The 15620-nt window shown below is 44.0% G+C and overlaps 1 protein-coding gene across 1 annotated transcript in view; it reads right to left on the bottom strand.

Moving 5' to 3' along the window:
- Ubap1 (ubiquitin associated protein 1) overlaps nucleotides 1-15620 on the bottom strand; it is a 54523-nt gene that overhangs the window by 37491 nt on the left and 1412 nt on the right. The window lies entirely within an intron of this gene.

Here is a 15620-nt window from a genome sequence, read left to right as displayed (position 1 = left end):
GGCTTATAACACATAGCCTGGGCAGTTCGGCATCTCTTGTCTGTTTGTTTTGACATTCTGGGTGAACGGCAGGGCATCTTGACTAACACTTCCATAATTACAGTGTTCAGAAAGGGAGCTGGATGTGCTAACACATGCCTGGAATACCAGTACTAGTGAGTTTGAGGCTGCCCAGGATATGTAGATAAAGGGTTCAAAACAACCCTGAGCCACACAGATAGTGAATTCAAAGATACATTAAGAGGTGGGGTGGAGCAATGGCTCAGCAGTTAAAAGCACTGGCTGTTCTTCCAAAGTAACTGGATTTGGTTCTTAGCACCCACATGTCAGTTCACAACTGCTCTTAACTCCAGTTCCAGGGGACCCACTACCCACTTCTGACCTCCATGGGCACTTGCACATGGCTCACATATGTGCATACATGCAGGCAAAAAAAAACTCACACACATAAAATAAAAATAATGTAAACATTTTTTAAAAGATAGGCAGTAAACCCTACATAAAAAAACCTATCAATCACTTTCAAAATAACCTAGCATATGTTTGAGATAGCACACAGACCTTTTCATATGATCCTCACGGTACCCCCCTCCCCCGTAGTATTGCTATCCCTGAGAAAAACCCCTGGTCACTAGGCAGCATTGATAGTAAAAGGAAGAAGAAAAATGGGAAGAAAAAAACTCTCTGGGGACTGAAGCAGTTGCTCAGCAGTTTAGAAGCATTAGCTGCTCTTCCAAAGCATCCAGGTTCAATTCCCAGCCCCAATAAAAGTCAGTTACTTCAGTTCCAGGGGTCCATCACCCCTTTTCTGTCCTCCTCAGACATTGCACACACACGGTGCACAGGCATACAGGCAAAACATTCATGACCACAAAATACTTTTTTAAAAAAACTTAAGACTTCCGCTTTCAAAACCCACACTAACTTGTATTTGTTAGGAAAAACCTGTTTTGTGTGTTTCTTGTACTACAAGGGATTAAACTTACAGACTTGGGCCTACTGATCCAAACCGACTCTTTCTTCTGCCATGCACAGGTCACATGCTATAACATGTCACATGCTATAACATGTCACAGGACATTTCTTTGACCAGATGTATGTGTGTCACTTCCCCACTCATACTATGCATACTAACAGGTGTTCCTATAATGCAATTCAGTTATGAATTATCTACATGGAGTCAGAATCCAATCTCAAAGCTCAAGAGCTCAATTCCATAAACCCGTTCATCCTCACCACAACTCCACCCCCACCTCTCTGCTACAAATGTCAAACCCAAATCTGGGCATCCATAACCCCCGACTTACTTCCTCGACATTGGTGGCTCCCATCACCCTCTCCTTAGGTTTGATATAAGTCTGAGTTCATAGAATTCAGGGAAGCAGTATATTTACAAATATCAACTTATTATAAAAGATATTATGGGAGTGGAGCTATGAAGATAGCTCAGTCAGGAAGGTGTTTATCTCACCACCATGAGGACCTGATCCATGTAAACCTGCTTGGCACAGTGGGGTATGCCTGTAATTCTTGTGCCGAGGAAACAGAAACATGAAAATCACTGGGACTGAGGCTCACTGACCAGCAAGTCTAGACTAGTTGGTGATCTCAGGCCATAGGAGACTCTGTAAAAGGAGGGGGTGATGTTACTAAGGAATGACAACTCAAAGTTGCATATGAGCATGCACACATGCATACGCATATACATACACACATACATGCACACACCTACATACATGCACACATACACATGCACGTGCATGCACAAACACATTGTTAAAAAGGATATAAGGAAGGGTGTAGATAAACAATAAGAAGCAAGGATGCATAGACAAGTTCTGGAGGGTCCCAGCATAGGTACCTCTGCACACAATAGTGCTCACCAATCCCAAAGCTCTCCAATACATACCTTTGCAATTAAAATGAGGCCTTAGCATTTAGGTGTAAGTGACTGCTAAGTCTATCTCCATGCCATCATGGCTTCATCTTTCTGGGGTCTGGTGTTTATCCACCAACAGTCACCTCAGTAGAACAGGTGCTCCCCCCATCCAAGAGAAGTCAAGCTATTCAGGAGCTCTCTGTCTGAAATCCAAAAGTCTCTTTGGTTTTGTTTTGTTTTTCCAAGACAAGGTTACTCTGTGTAGCCCTGGCTGTCCTAGAACCCAACTCTGTAGATCAGGCTAGCCTTGAACTCACAGAGATCCATCTTCTGCCTTTTGAGTGCTGGGATTAAAGGTGTGCGCCACCAGCCAAAATCCAACAGTCTGAAGTGCTCTGGAGCCAGTGGGATGGTTCAGCAGTTAAGAGCACTCACAGAGACTCCAAGTGGTTCCCAGTACACCCAGTCGATGGACTCCAGTTGTGGGAATTCAACTCCTTCTTCTGACCTGTGTGGGCACCTGCACACACGGTAGCTCACATATACAGAAATGAAAAGAAAAGATAAAAAAAAGTTCTGTGGTACATAATAGCACTTGCCTGGAATCCTATCACTTGGGAGACAGAAGCAGTGGGATGACTCATGAATGCTAAGATAGCTTGGTCTAGGTCAGCCATGACTATATCATAAGACCTTGTCTCAAATAAGTAAATAGATTAAAAATTCTGTGTCAAGAACTGGGACCAAGGTCAACACCAGTGGTTCCTGGCTTTCACTGATATAACTGACAATTTTTTTGGTTCTATGATGGCATAAAAACAACACCTGTTCACCAAAGCACACTTGGAGCCAGGTGTAGTGGTACGTTGTTATCCCAGCACCTGGAAGACTGGGGCAGAAGTATATTAAGGTCAAGGCCAGCCTGAGCTATATAACAAAACCCTGACTCAAACAAACTACCAAAGAGGGCCTGAAGAGATGCCTCAGTGGTTAAGAATACTTGTTGCTCTTGTAGAGGACCTGGGTTCAATTTCCAGCACCTACATGGTGGTTCACAACCTTCTGTGATTCATGGGGTGTATACTTATACAACATAAAATAATTCTTATCCCCTCCCCAAAATCTTTTAACTACAAAATGAGGAAAAAGGAAGGGATGGAGGTAGAGATGGGAAAAAGGGAGGGAGGGAAGAAGGGAGAATATTTCAAATTTAGGTATTTTGAGGAGCTAGGAGTCCTGTGTACAATCCTCTGCTGTTCTGACAATGCAGGGAGACCTACTTCAGTCTGTCTGTCTATCTATCTATCTATCTATCTATCTATCTATGTATCATCTATCATCTATCTATCTATCTATCTATCATCTATCTATCTATCTATATATCTATCTATCTATCATCTATCATCTATATCTATCAATCATCTATATCTATCATATCTATCTATCCATGTATCAATCATCTAATTTTTATAAATATATTTATTTGTATATAATACATACATAACAAAATACCATATAATAAAATAGAGGCGTACATGCTTATATAAATATATGTTAATATCACATTACATTTTTAATTCTTTTGTTTGTTTAAAACTTATTTGTTTGCATACCAATCCCAGTTCCCTTCCCTCCTCTCCTTCCACTTCCTCCCCCTCCCGTAGGCCCCTCAAACATTATTGATTTTTTTATACGTGTGTGGACTTGTGGAAGTCACTTCACTCAACACGTAAATTCCAGGGATTGGATTCAGGTTAGGGTTGGCTGCAAGTACCTCTGTCTACTGAACCATTTCAGCAGCCTTAGCAAGGCTCTCAATAACCTCATGAAACAGACAATATTATTATCTATAATTTCAGTACAGAGACGGGTCTAGAGAGTGAAGCTACTACTCAGCATCATTGTTTTCAACAAACAATTGCACTGGATTCATGAGGAAGAATGGCCTTGCACTACCGACCCTCCCACCCCCACCTGCCAATCCTGGGGTTACGGGCGTGCGCCACCACGCCTGGACATCACCGGTTTTCTAATCCAAGTTGAACCCTGACTCTACAACACCCCACTGTGTTCCTCTGCAATACCCCTTTGCTACTGGGGCAAAGGTCAGTCATCTCAGAAGAAGGATGGTTTCGGTGTCTGTTGCCTATGGATTAAAGTGTTCGACTTGCCTGTCTCTGGAGGGTCCTTCTACCTCTGATTTCTCTATGAAAGGCACAGAGCTGAGTTCTGTGTTAAACAGAAAAGCGAGGGCAGGCTGCGAATAAGGCTCAGTGCTAAAGAGCTTGCCCAGCAAGTCTGAGGACCAAAGTTCAAGCCTTGCCTATTAAACTTTGCACCCCAACCAGCTGTGAGCCTTGCTCATGCATAGGGCACTCTGTATGCCTGCAGAGGGATGGGGGAGGCTGCACATCTGCCATTGAAATGGCTGGCATAATCAGTAATATACTGGAGGGAAGTTTTTTTAATTACTATTTTTAACAGTAATTTACTGTTTTTTTAATAGTTTATTTAACTTTATGTGCATTGGTGTGAAGGTGTCAGATCCCCTGCAACTGGATCTTCAGACAGTTGTGAGCTGTCATGTGGGTGCTAGGAATTGAACCTGGGTCCTCAAGAAGAGCAGCCAATGCTCTTAACCGCTGAGCCATCTCTCCCATCCCATGGAGGGAAGTTGGTGAGAAAGACAGGGCATCCTTTCAAATAGCCCTCTTTTCTGGCTCCGTTTCTTTCTTCCTTATTTTTTTTTAATTTTAAAATGTTTTATTTTAATTTTTTGTTGTTGTTTTGTTTTTTGAGACAGGGTTTCTCTGTAACTTTGGAGCCTGTCCTAGAACTCTTGTAGACCAGGCTGACTTTGAACTCACAGCCTACTGCCTCTGCCTCCTGAGTGCTGGGATTAAAGGCGTGTACCACCACCACCCGGCTCCTTCCTTATATTCTTAAGAAGGAAGGAAAAAGTAGAGGAAACTGAAAGGAAATTTCTGTTCAGGGACAAGAAGATAAACAAAATATGTGATAATTTAAGTCAATATTTTTATCCTTCTGAACAGCCTCTAGTCTATCATCTTCTAGATAATAATAAAACTGAAAACTCAGTTTTCCTTATGATTTTTCATTCTAGAGAACGCATTTTAATTGAATCAGCACACCGTAAGCCTACCAGAGTTCTGATGTAATTTGTATTTACACATCACAAAAATATTCCCACGCCCACCCAAATGACTAAGCCTTGAACTCAAGTCAGGTCTGAGGAGAGGAGATAAAAAGGGCAAAAGTCTCCTCCAGCAGAAAACACTTCCCACCCAGATAAAACTTGGCTAGTGGTTGCTAGACAAGGCTACCTGATGGCCAGCGCTCCTCTGGTGATTGCCAGACCCCTGAGTACCAGGGATGCCATAGTAGGCGGGGAGGATTTCTGTCTAAAGTCTCATCTCCCCCTCCCACTCTCTGATAGGTGGTACGGGACAGGAACTAGCGAAGGATGAAGAAGGGAAGGCCTGGTAGGTAGGTCAGCACGTGGTTCCCTGCACAGAGCAGGGTTTGTACATCCAAGCGGAGTACATATGGTCTTCCAAGTAATGAGAGAAACTAAATCCACGACAACTTAATCCTCATGCAGCTATACTGTGAATGGAGGGAGAAGGGAAGGAGGGAAGGAGCTTTGAAAGAAAGGAAGAAAGGGAGGGAGGAGAGAGAAAAAGAAAGTACATGACTTGAATCACTGGGTCTGCTTGGGTAAAGTACATCTTTTTTTTTTTTTTTATTTTTCGAGACAGGGTTTCTCTGTGGTTTTGGAGCCTGTCCTGGAACTAGCTCTTGTAGACCAGGCTGGTCTCGAACTCACAGAGATCCGCCTGCCTCTGCTTCCCGAGTGCTAGGATTAAAGGCGTGCGCCACCACTGCCCGGCTGGGTAAAGTACATCTTAACATTTTTTCCCAGAAATACTATAGAATCCCATTGTCTACTCTCATGATTTTCTGAGTTTCATTTTTGTCTCTTCCTGCAGCTCCACTCTCTGTAAACTGGACCATAAAGTATCCCCCTCTTTCTCTCCCTCCCTCCCTCCCTCCCTCTCTCTCCCTCCCTCCCTCCCCCTCTCTCTCTCTCTCTTTCTCCTCTCTCTCTCTCTCTCTCTCTCTCTCTCTCTCTCTCTGTGTGTGTGTGTGTGTGTGAGAGAGAGCGAGAGAGAGCGAGAGAGATAGAGACTTTAGTGCACCTGAGACAGAGTTGTTTGTTTTGTTTTGTTTTGTTTTTCCCCTTTGGTTTTTTCGAGACAAGTTTTCTCTGTAGCTTTGGTGCCTGTCCTGGAACTAGCACTTGTAGACCAGTCTGGGCTATATATGGAGACACTGTCTTGTTGTTGTTTTGTGGGTTTTCTGTTTTTGCTTTTTGAAAACAGGGTTTCTCTGTGTAGTCCTAAATGTCCTGGAACTCTGTAGAGCAGGCTGGCCTCACACTCACAGAGATTCTCCTGCCTCTACCTCCCGAGTGCTGGGATTAAAGGCATGCACCATCACTGCCCAGCTGGGGACCCTGTCTTACAGATGGGATGAGCTGGAGAGATGGCTCAGCAGTTAAGAGCATTGGCTTCTCTTCCAGAGGACCCAAGTTCAATTCTAGCACCCACATGGCAGCTCACAACTGTCTGTAACTCTCGTTCCAGGGGATCTGACACCCTCACACAGAAACATATATACATGCAGAACAGCAACGCACATAAATAAATCATTAAAAATGCTTTTAAAATTTTGGAAAATTATTAGACAACATACTCAACAGCAATAAGACTTGACCTAGAAACTTGAAATAATGATTACTGCTTGATTTCTGCTTCAATCAAGTTAGTTAGGAGTAATAGGCTCCCAAGAGATGGTTCACCAGGTAAAAACACCTGCCGCCAAGTTTGACAGTCTGAGTTTGATCCCTAGGACCTACACTGGGGAAGGTGGGAATTGTCTCTAATTTGCTCTAACAAGACACTCTTATGATAAATGTTGATGGAGAATTTATTTGAGGTGGTTTTTTTTTCTTGGGGATTTGTTCTATTTAGCCCCAGGCAAACCTAGATCTTTTGTTCTTTTCCCCCAAAGCGCCAGTATGTGGGCATGCCCCATAAACCTCAGCTGTTCTGCAGTATCTAGGGTCAGACAAACTGCTTGGGCATGGTCAGGACAATGAGACATTATGAAGATCCAGAGGGGCATACGACTTAACATAACAGCCTGTGCTAGGACAACGTCTTGCTTTACAATGGGCCATTTCTAGCACTGATCCCACCATGACAGAGAACTGTGTTCCTAAACCAGTGTTTACAAAAAATGAAGTTGAGTTGAGCAACTCTGATTTTTGTCCTGCCTCTGTCATTTATTCACTTGCCTTTGTCGTTGCCTGGCTTCTGCCTGACCTCTCCCTGACCTCCAAGATTCAAATTTCCCCTTTGAATGGCAATGATAATTTTTCTCTCTGGGAATTTTTGAAAGGCTCAAACCAGATACTGCTTTTTTTTAAATGCTTTTTAAAAAATGCTTTTAAAATGTTTAAAAGCTTTAAGCCTAATATATATATATACACATACATACATATATATGTATACATACATATACATACATATATATGTGTGTGTATATATATATGTGTGTGTGTGTGTGTGTGTATATATATATATATATATATATATATATATATATATATATATGCTGGATGGTGGTGGTGCACACATGCATTTTTTCCCCAAGAAAGGTTTTCTCTGTGTAACCTGGCTGTTCTAGAACTCATACACTATGCTGACTTCAAACTCAGATCTGCCTGCCTCTGCCTCCTGAGTACTGGGACCAAAAGTACACACCACCACCATCCTGCTTGTCATGTTGTTTGTATCACATGTGAAAATCCAAGCACTCACTGGAAAACAGGAACAGGAGGTGCACAAAGTGGTGCACAACTTTAATCCCAACACTCGGGAGGCAGAGGCAGGAAGATCTTTGAGTTCAAGGCCAGCCTGGTCTACAGACATATTAATGCATAGTGGTGCACTTCTTTAATCCTAGAATGTGGCAGACAGAAGAAGGTGGATCTGTGAGTTTCAGGCCAGCCTGGTGTACACAGTGAGCTCCAGAACAGCCAGACTATATAGAAACCCGTCTTAAATAAATTAAGCATTTAAGATTATAAGAGAACTGAATGTGATTTACTCCTTCTCTCCCACTGCTCCTTTGCATTTCATAAAAATGATAATCCCTTATCCTAAATTCTTACCCAGCAAAAAGAAATTAGACAGAGACAAGCATTGACTTCAGAAGGTACCCAGAAGAGCGTAAACAGAAATAGATCGATGGGCCATGATTTCACCAGTTCCCTGAGGGCATGCCTGCATTCATAAAGCAAATTAGACAGAAGGGAGGTGTGGTGGTTTGAATGAAAACGGCCCCCAACACTCATAGGAATTAGTGCTATTTAGAGGTGTGGCCTTGTTGGAGAAAGTGTGTGGAAGTGGGGGGGGCTCTCAAGTCTCAGATGCTCAAACCAGACCCAGTGACTCACTCTGTTCCTGCTGCCTACTGATACAAATGTCGAACTCACAGCTGCCTCTCCAGCACCATCTACCTGTCTGCCTGTCACCTTGCTCACCACCACGACCGTGGTGGACTAGACCTCTGAACTGTGAGCAGCCCCAGGTAAGTGTTTCCTTATAGAGTTGCTGTGACTATGGTGGTTCATCACAGCAATGGGGTAGTGACTATACAGGAGCTGTTCTTTTTTGTTGCATAACATTTTATAAAGGCCTCTGGCCAACTGAATCATTTCTGGTGCCAAGTTCTCAATCAGCCTGTGTCAGAGCAGAAGAAAAATAGCGGCCGCGCCCATGCAGAGGTCAGAGAACAGCTTTCAGGAGTAGTTGGGACTTGAATTCAGGCCCTTAGTCTTGACTGGAGTACTGGTTAGTTTTGACATCATTGTCTGGCCAATGTGACACAGACGAGAGTCATCCGGAAAGAAGGAAGTTCGGTTGAGAAAACACCTTCCTCAGAACGACCTGTAAGCCATCCTATGGGACATTTTCTTTCTTCTTGACTAATGATTGATATGAGTGGGCTTAGGTAATAGCTCAGGTAATACCAGGAGTAATAACCGCTCAGTGGTTAAGAGCACATGCTGTTCTTGCTGAGGACTGGAGCTCAATTCCTAACATCCACAACAGGAAGCTTGCAATTGCGTGTAATTCCAGCTTCAGGTAATCTCTTTGACTACTCCTTCCCCAACAGGCACAAATAAGTAACATTTTGTTGTTCTTGTTGTTTGAGACAGGGTTTCTCTGTATAGCCTTGGCTGTCCTGGAACTCACTCTGTAGAATAGGCTGACCTCAAACTCAGAGATCCGTCTGCCTTTGCTTCCCAAGTGCTGGGAAGGCATGCCTGCCTGACTCTTCCCTCACTCTTTTGACATAGGTCCCTAGTAGCCTAGACTGGTTTCAAACTCACCACATAGCTGAGAATGACATTGAATCCCTGGTCCTCCTGCCTGAACCTTCCTAGTGCTGGGATTACAGACAGTCACCATTACACCAACCTTTTGTTGTTTTCTTTCTTTTGGTTTTTGTTTTTGTTTTTCGAGACAAGGTTTCTTTGGAACCTGTCCTGGAACTAGCTCTTGTAGACCAGGCTGGCCTCGAACTCACAGAGATTCACCTGCCTCTGCCTCCCAAGTGCTGGGATTAAAGGCATGAGCCACCACCACCCCACACTTGGCTTGTTTCTAGCCATCTTTTCTTAAATTATATTAACCCAACAACCTTTTGCCTCTGTGCCTTTATCTTTCTCTATTTCTTTATAACTTTCTTTACTTCTTTCTCCATGGCTTGCTGTGTAGCTGGGTGGCTGGCCCCTGATGTCCTCTCTTTGTTCTCTTCTCGTTCTCTCCCCTCCCTGTTAGCCGCGCCTATCCTTGCTCCTCCTGCCTCACTATTGGCTGTTCATCTTTGCTAGGACCATCAGGTGTTTTTTTTTTTATTTTTTTTAATTTTTTTATTTTATTTATTTATTTATTTTTTTGGTTTTTTCGAGACAGGGTCTCCCTGTAGTTTCTAGAGCCTGTCCTGGAACTAGCTCTTGTAGACCAGGCTGGCCTCGAACTCAGAGATCCACCTGCCTCTGCCTCCCGAGTGCTGGGATTAAAGGCGTGCGCCACCACCGCCCGGCTCCCATCAGGTGTTTTAGACAGGCACAGTAGCACAGCTTCACAGAGTTAAATGCAGCATAAACAAAAGTCACACCTGAAAACAATATTCCCCAACATTTCCCATTTATTCTTTCTAAACGAAAATGGAAAGTTTTAATTTGAACATAGTAAGACTGTATACAATAAAAACAACTGATTAAATTGTAAAGATTACATTCACAATATACTCAATTCCAATTCATTTGTGTCTGGTAAATTTAAAGAAAATACTCCATAATCTATCCCGTCTTGTACCTTCCATTTCCTCTCTGTGTTCTCTGGCATCTCTCCAGTCCCAAGAGTCATCTCTTCTTCTTTCTCTGCCCAGAAGTCCCGCCTAACCTCTTCCTGCCTAGCTACTGGCCATTCAGCTCTTTATTAAACCAAACAGAAGGTGCCTTGGCAAAGACACATCTTTACAATGTACAGAAAGATTTTTCCACAACAATAAATCTTGTCTTTAGGACAAGGAATTAAAATGTTTTTACCTCGCTCACCTTGTAAGACTTTTATACAGTAAGCCTTTATTTATGCAAATGCCCACTGCTGTAGCATGAGGGCCTGCTGATTGGAGTTTCTGTCCGACCCAGTTCCCACAGTCGTTAGGTCCCAAAGAATCACACAGAAGTCTACATTAATGATAAACTGATTGGCCCATTAGCTCAGGCTTCTTATTAGCGCTTATAAATTATATAGCCCATTATTCTTATCTATGTTAGCCACATGGCTCGGTACCTTTTTTAGCGGGGCAGGTTTACATCTTGCTTCTTCGTTGTCTTGGCAGGACTGCAGAGGGAGCTTCCTTCTTCCCAGAATACTCCTGTTCTCATTGCCCTGCCTCTACTTCCTGTCTGGTTGTCCCGCCTATACTTCCTGCTTGGCTACTGGCCAATCAGCATTTACTTAAAACATAATTGACAGAATACAGAATTGTCCCACACCACACTGCTTTACCCTAGGAATGTGATGGCCTTTCCTCTGCAGTGACACCTTTCCTCTGCGTCCTTCATCTCCTGTCTGTCAATTCTTTTCACTGCCATGGAATAAAATTGTGAGGTCTGAGGGTAGCCACTGGGGTAAAGACACAGCCACTACTTGAGTTAGAATAGAAACCATTTGTATTTCCTGTCTCTGCCTAGAGAATTGAGTGCTGGGGTTAAAGGCTGTGCCACCATGCCTGGCTCACATTTTATAGAATTTTTAATTATTCCCTGATAAATCCAAGCCAAAGATAATGACCTTTTCCACCTGGCTCAGAGGGACAGACACCTTGGCTTAAAGGGATAGACCTCCTTTGAATAGCGCTATTTCTGCCTGTCTGCTCAAAAGAAATTTTCTGGGACAGACCTTAGACACCTACAGTGCTGGATTTTTCCTCTCTTCTTTTTGGAGAAAAGGAACAAGACAGTTGTATTTACTTATTTCATTTTGCCAGTGCAACAGAACTGCTTTTGCACTAAACAAGTTGCTTAGATTTCTCACACTGAAGATAGGCTGTGGCACTCTAAACGTTTCTGTGGATGTGGGCATGGATCTCAGACTCTAAATGCAGGACTTGGGACCTCTGCTGAGTTTGTAGATTCAAGGGACATTTCTTTGTTTTTTTTTTTCCTTTATTGTCATTAAATCACACCCTCCCTTCCCATGTTCATTGTGCATGTCACCTCTTTAATTTATTTTTCAATCTATTATGTATGGGAATTTCAGTATGTTGGTGCACTATGTGTGCGGCACCCAAGCAGGCCAGAACAGAGTGTTATAACTCCTGGAACTGGAGTTACAGCTGTGAGCTGCCATGTGGGTGCTGGGAATTGAACCTGCGTCCTCTGGAAGAGCAGCAGCTCTCTGGAATGCTGAGCTGTCTCTCCAGGCCTTCTGTCACCTTTCTTCATTCTACTGCCAGCACTTTTCACCATATGTGCAGTTTACAAGGGAAGAAGAAAGAAGGATTTTTTTTCTCAGTGGGATATGTAGAACTTGGAATATGTGTATGAAAATATATATTATATGCATGATGCTGACTTAAATTCATTTTTCTATGTCTTAGTTAGGGTTTCTATTGTTGTAAAGAGATACCATGACCATGGAAACTCTTATAAGGAAAACATTTAATTGGGGGGCTGGCTTTCAGACTTAGTCCATTATCATCATGGTGGGAAGCTGCAGATGTAGCTGAGAGTTCTCATCCTGATTGGCAGACAGCAGTAAGACAGTGAGACTCTGGACCTGGCTTGAGTATCTAAAGTTCAAAGCCCACCCCCAGTGACATAATTTCTCCAACAAAGCCACACCTTCTCGTGTAAGACCACACCTCCTAATAGTGCTCTCCCTGTGGACCTATGGGTTTCATTTCACTGTGCATCCCTGGCTGTCCTGGAACTAGCTCTGTAGACCAGGCTGGCCTTGAACTCACAGAGATCCACCTGCCTCTGCCTCCCGAGTGCTGGGATTAAAGGTGTGCACCACCGCTGCCTGGCAGAAAATCTTATTTTCATGCAGACCAAGCTGACCAGTGAGACTAGCCATATCAGCCAGCCCCAGGTTTGACTGAGACCCTGCCTCACTGAGGAAGGTGGAAGAGTGATGGAGGATGATTAACATCAACCTTGGGCCTTCATATGCAGGCACATATAGTTACTTTTCTATTGCTGTGAAGAGGCACCATGACCAAGGAGAAATGCATTTACTGGGGGCTTGTTTACAGTCTCAGAGGGTGAGTTCATGGCCATATCATAGGAAGCAAGAAAGCAGCAGGCAGGTATGGCACTGAGTAGTAGCCGAGAGTGAGACTGGGCCTGGTATGAGGTTTTGAAACCTCAAAGCCCACCACAGTGACCACATCTCTTTGGAGGATCAAGATAAAGTAGTCCCACACTAGCTCAGAATTGAATATAAAGGGTTCTTTGTTTAGGAGTAGACTCACAGATCAACAGTCCTCTGCACGAGCAGGAAACAGGAACCGAATCTAGCCGCCAAGAGAGTGAGTATACATTGCTACATCTGTTTCTATAGTACCCCAAGCCCAAGCCCAAAGTGTTCTAGCATCTCAAAGGCCATTGGCTGAAGAAGTTCCCACAGCACACCTCCTCCAATAAGACCACACTTCCTAATTCTTCCCAAAACAGTTCCACCGACTAGGGACCAAGCACTCAAATGTATGAACCCATTCTCATTTAAACCATAACAGGCACATGAATATCCACATGTCCACATACTTAAAAACATACATACACACAGACACACACACGCAAAATATACATGTGCTATACACATACATACATACACACACATATATATATACACATATATACATACATACATGTATATTATAGGTATCCAGGCATTGTGGTACATATTTGTAATTATAGTTACTTGAAAAGCTTAAGACAGAGGGATGGACTGGGCAGTGGTGGTGCACGCCTTTAGTCCTATCACTTGAGAGGCAGAGGCAGGCGGATCTCTGTGAGTTCGAGGCCAGCCTGGTCTACAAGAGGTAGGACAGGCTCCAAAGCCACAGAGAAACCCTGTCTCGAAAAACCAAAAAAAAAAAAAAAAAAAAAAAAAAAAGACAGAGGGATGGAAAGTTTAAGGCCAGCTTGGGAAACAAAAACAGTACTTCTAAAGGAAGAAAAGCCAAGCATGGTGGTTCATTTTTGTAATCCTAGCTCTCAGGAAGCTGAGGTCAGAGGAGTGTCAGGAGTTCAAGGCCAACCTGTCCCACAGTATGAGCCCTTCTAAAAACAAGGGAAATTTAGCTCACTTGGTGGAGCGTTTGCCTAGCACACATAAGAACCTATAAGGTTCTGATCCTTAGCATGGTATAAACTGGGTTCAGCTGCATGTCTGTGATCACAGCATTAGAAACACAAAGGAGACTCAGATGTTCAAGATCAGCCATGGTTACATAGGAAATTCCAGTCTAATCTGGGTTACAGAATCAGGGGCTTGAGGGAGAAAAAGGAGGAGAAAAGACAGATCGGGAAGAAAAATGAAAGGTTAAAAAAAAGGGAGTTAGGGTTGTGGCTCAGGGGTGATGTGTTTTCCATGCAAGATGATTTAGGTTCCATCAATAGCACTGAAAAAAAAAATTGTTGTAAGGCTGAGGGCATAGCTCAGTGGTAAAGAACTTGCTTAACATAAGAAAGGCCTTGAGTTTGAGGCCACAGCACTATAAGCAATTATGAACTGTTGCTCTTCTGAGCGGGCCTTTACTCATTTCCACAGAGACCTGTGATGAGGATGTGATGTTAATCCTGGAATGCCAATGTGCAGGACACCTTACGGAATGAACCTTCACCCCTGCCCGGTGTGCCCTACCATGGACTGAAGACACCGAGATCCCAGCTCCACACAGCCTGAGCCAGAGATCCTCAAAGGATTCCAGATTCTTGTCCAGTGGACCCCTGGCTCATCCAGAGCATTGTGAGGCAAGACAGAGCCAGAACAACAGACTTGAAAAAGGAAGCTGCCACCCTACCCATTCACAATGTGTTTCTCTCTGAAGGGGCAGGCCTAACCAAGACAGCTGGGACTGCCCTTCCCAAAGTGGTGTTAGGGGTTGGCTGCAGTGCCGATTGATTTGGGATGGTGGCACATCATTTCAATCTGGAAAACCAATCAAATCTTCTTGTAGGCAGAACTGCAGATGGGCCAACACAGTTCCCTGGAGATGTGAGGCCTGAAGCCTGAAGCGACCAGCAGGTAACCAGTCAGGCTCAAGCGAGAGCAGCCTGCTTCCTCCGGGGGTTTCTATGTCTGAGGAAAGTGGAAGCTGGCACTCACATTCCTTCAGGATCTTCAGAAAATGGAGGCAAGGGTGATCCTGAAGCCCTACCTGCTTTGTTTGGTGACCGGTGCCAGTCCAAACTATGGTGACATGCCAAAAATGACCACTCTTTCCCGTGGTTCTGGCTTTCATTCCTCAACGGATAGAGCACCCGGGCTCCAAGACAGAGGCAGGCAGTGACACGAATTACAGCCCTGGGCCTCTTTCCCGAAGCACAAGCATGATGAATCTGTGACGTCAGACCTTGGAGACTGACAGGGGTGATGTTGAATGGAAGGAAAATTGCTTGCCTGTCTCGGTGGAGCATACCTTTCATGCCTGCACCGTGGAGGTAGAGTCTTTACGAGGTGAGCCTGATCTACATAACATAGTGAGTTCCAGGCCTGCCAAGCCTACATATTTAGACTGTCTCAAAGAAAAGGGTGTGTGGGGGGGAACTTGAGGTTCAGACAGGAGTCAGGATGGAGAGGGGGCTAGGGAGCAAGGAAGAAGCAGAGAATGGGATCTGACAACTCCCCAAATGGGGGTGACCTGTGCTGAGGCGTTTGAGGCAGCTGCTTAGCGCTGGTAAGGGACTTGTGCATCTGAAGGATGCTGCTGTGGCTGGAAGCAGGGTTTCTGCCTCCCTCCCAATATCCAACCCTGTGTGCCCAGTGGTCATTTGTGAGAGATTTGGGAAAATGTGCTCAAGACCACTAGCTGCAGGAGTAAAAGCTGTTATCAGAGATGCAAGAGT

The sequence above is a fragment of the Arvicola amphibius genome, chromosome 11, assembly GCF_903992535.2.
Source record: "Arvicola amphibius chromosome 11, mArvAmp1.2, whole genome shotgun sequence".
NCBI lineage: Eukaryota > Metazoa > Chordata > Mammalia > Rodentia > Cricetidae > Arvicola > Arvicola amphibius.
Note: the sequence above shows the minus strand (reverse complement) of the source record. Positions and strands in the feature narration are given on the sequence as shown.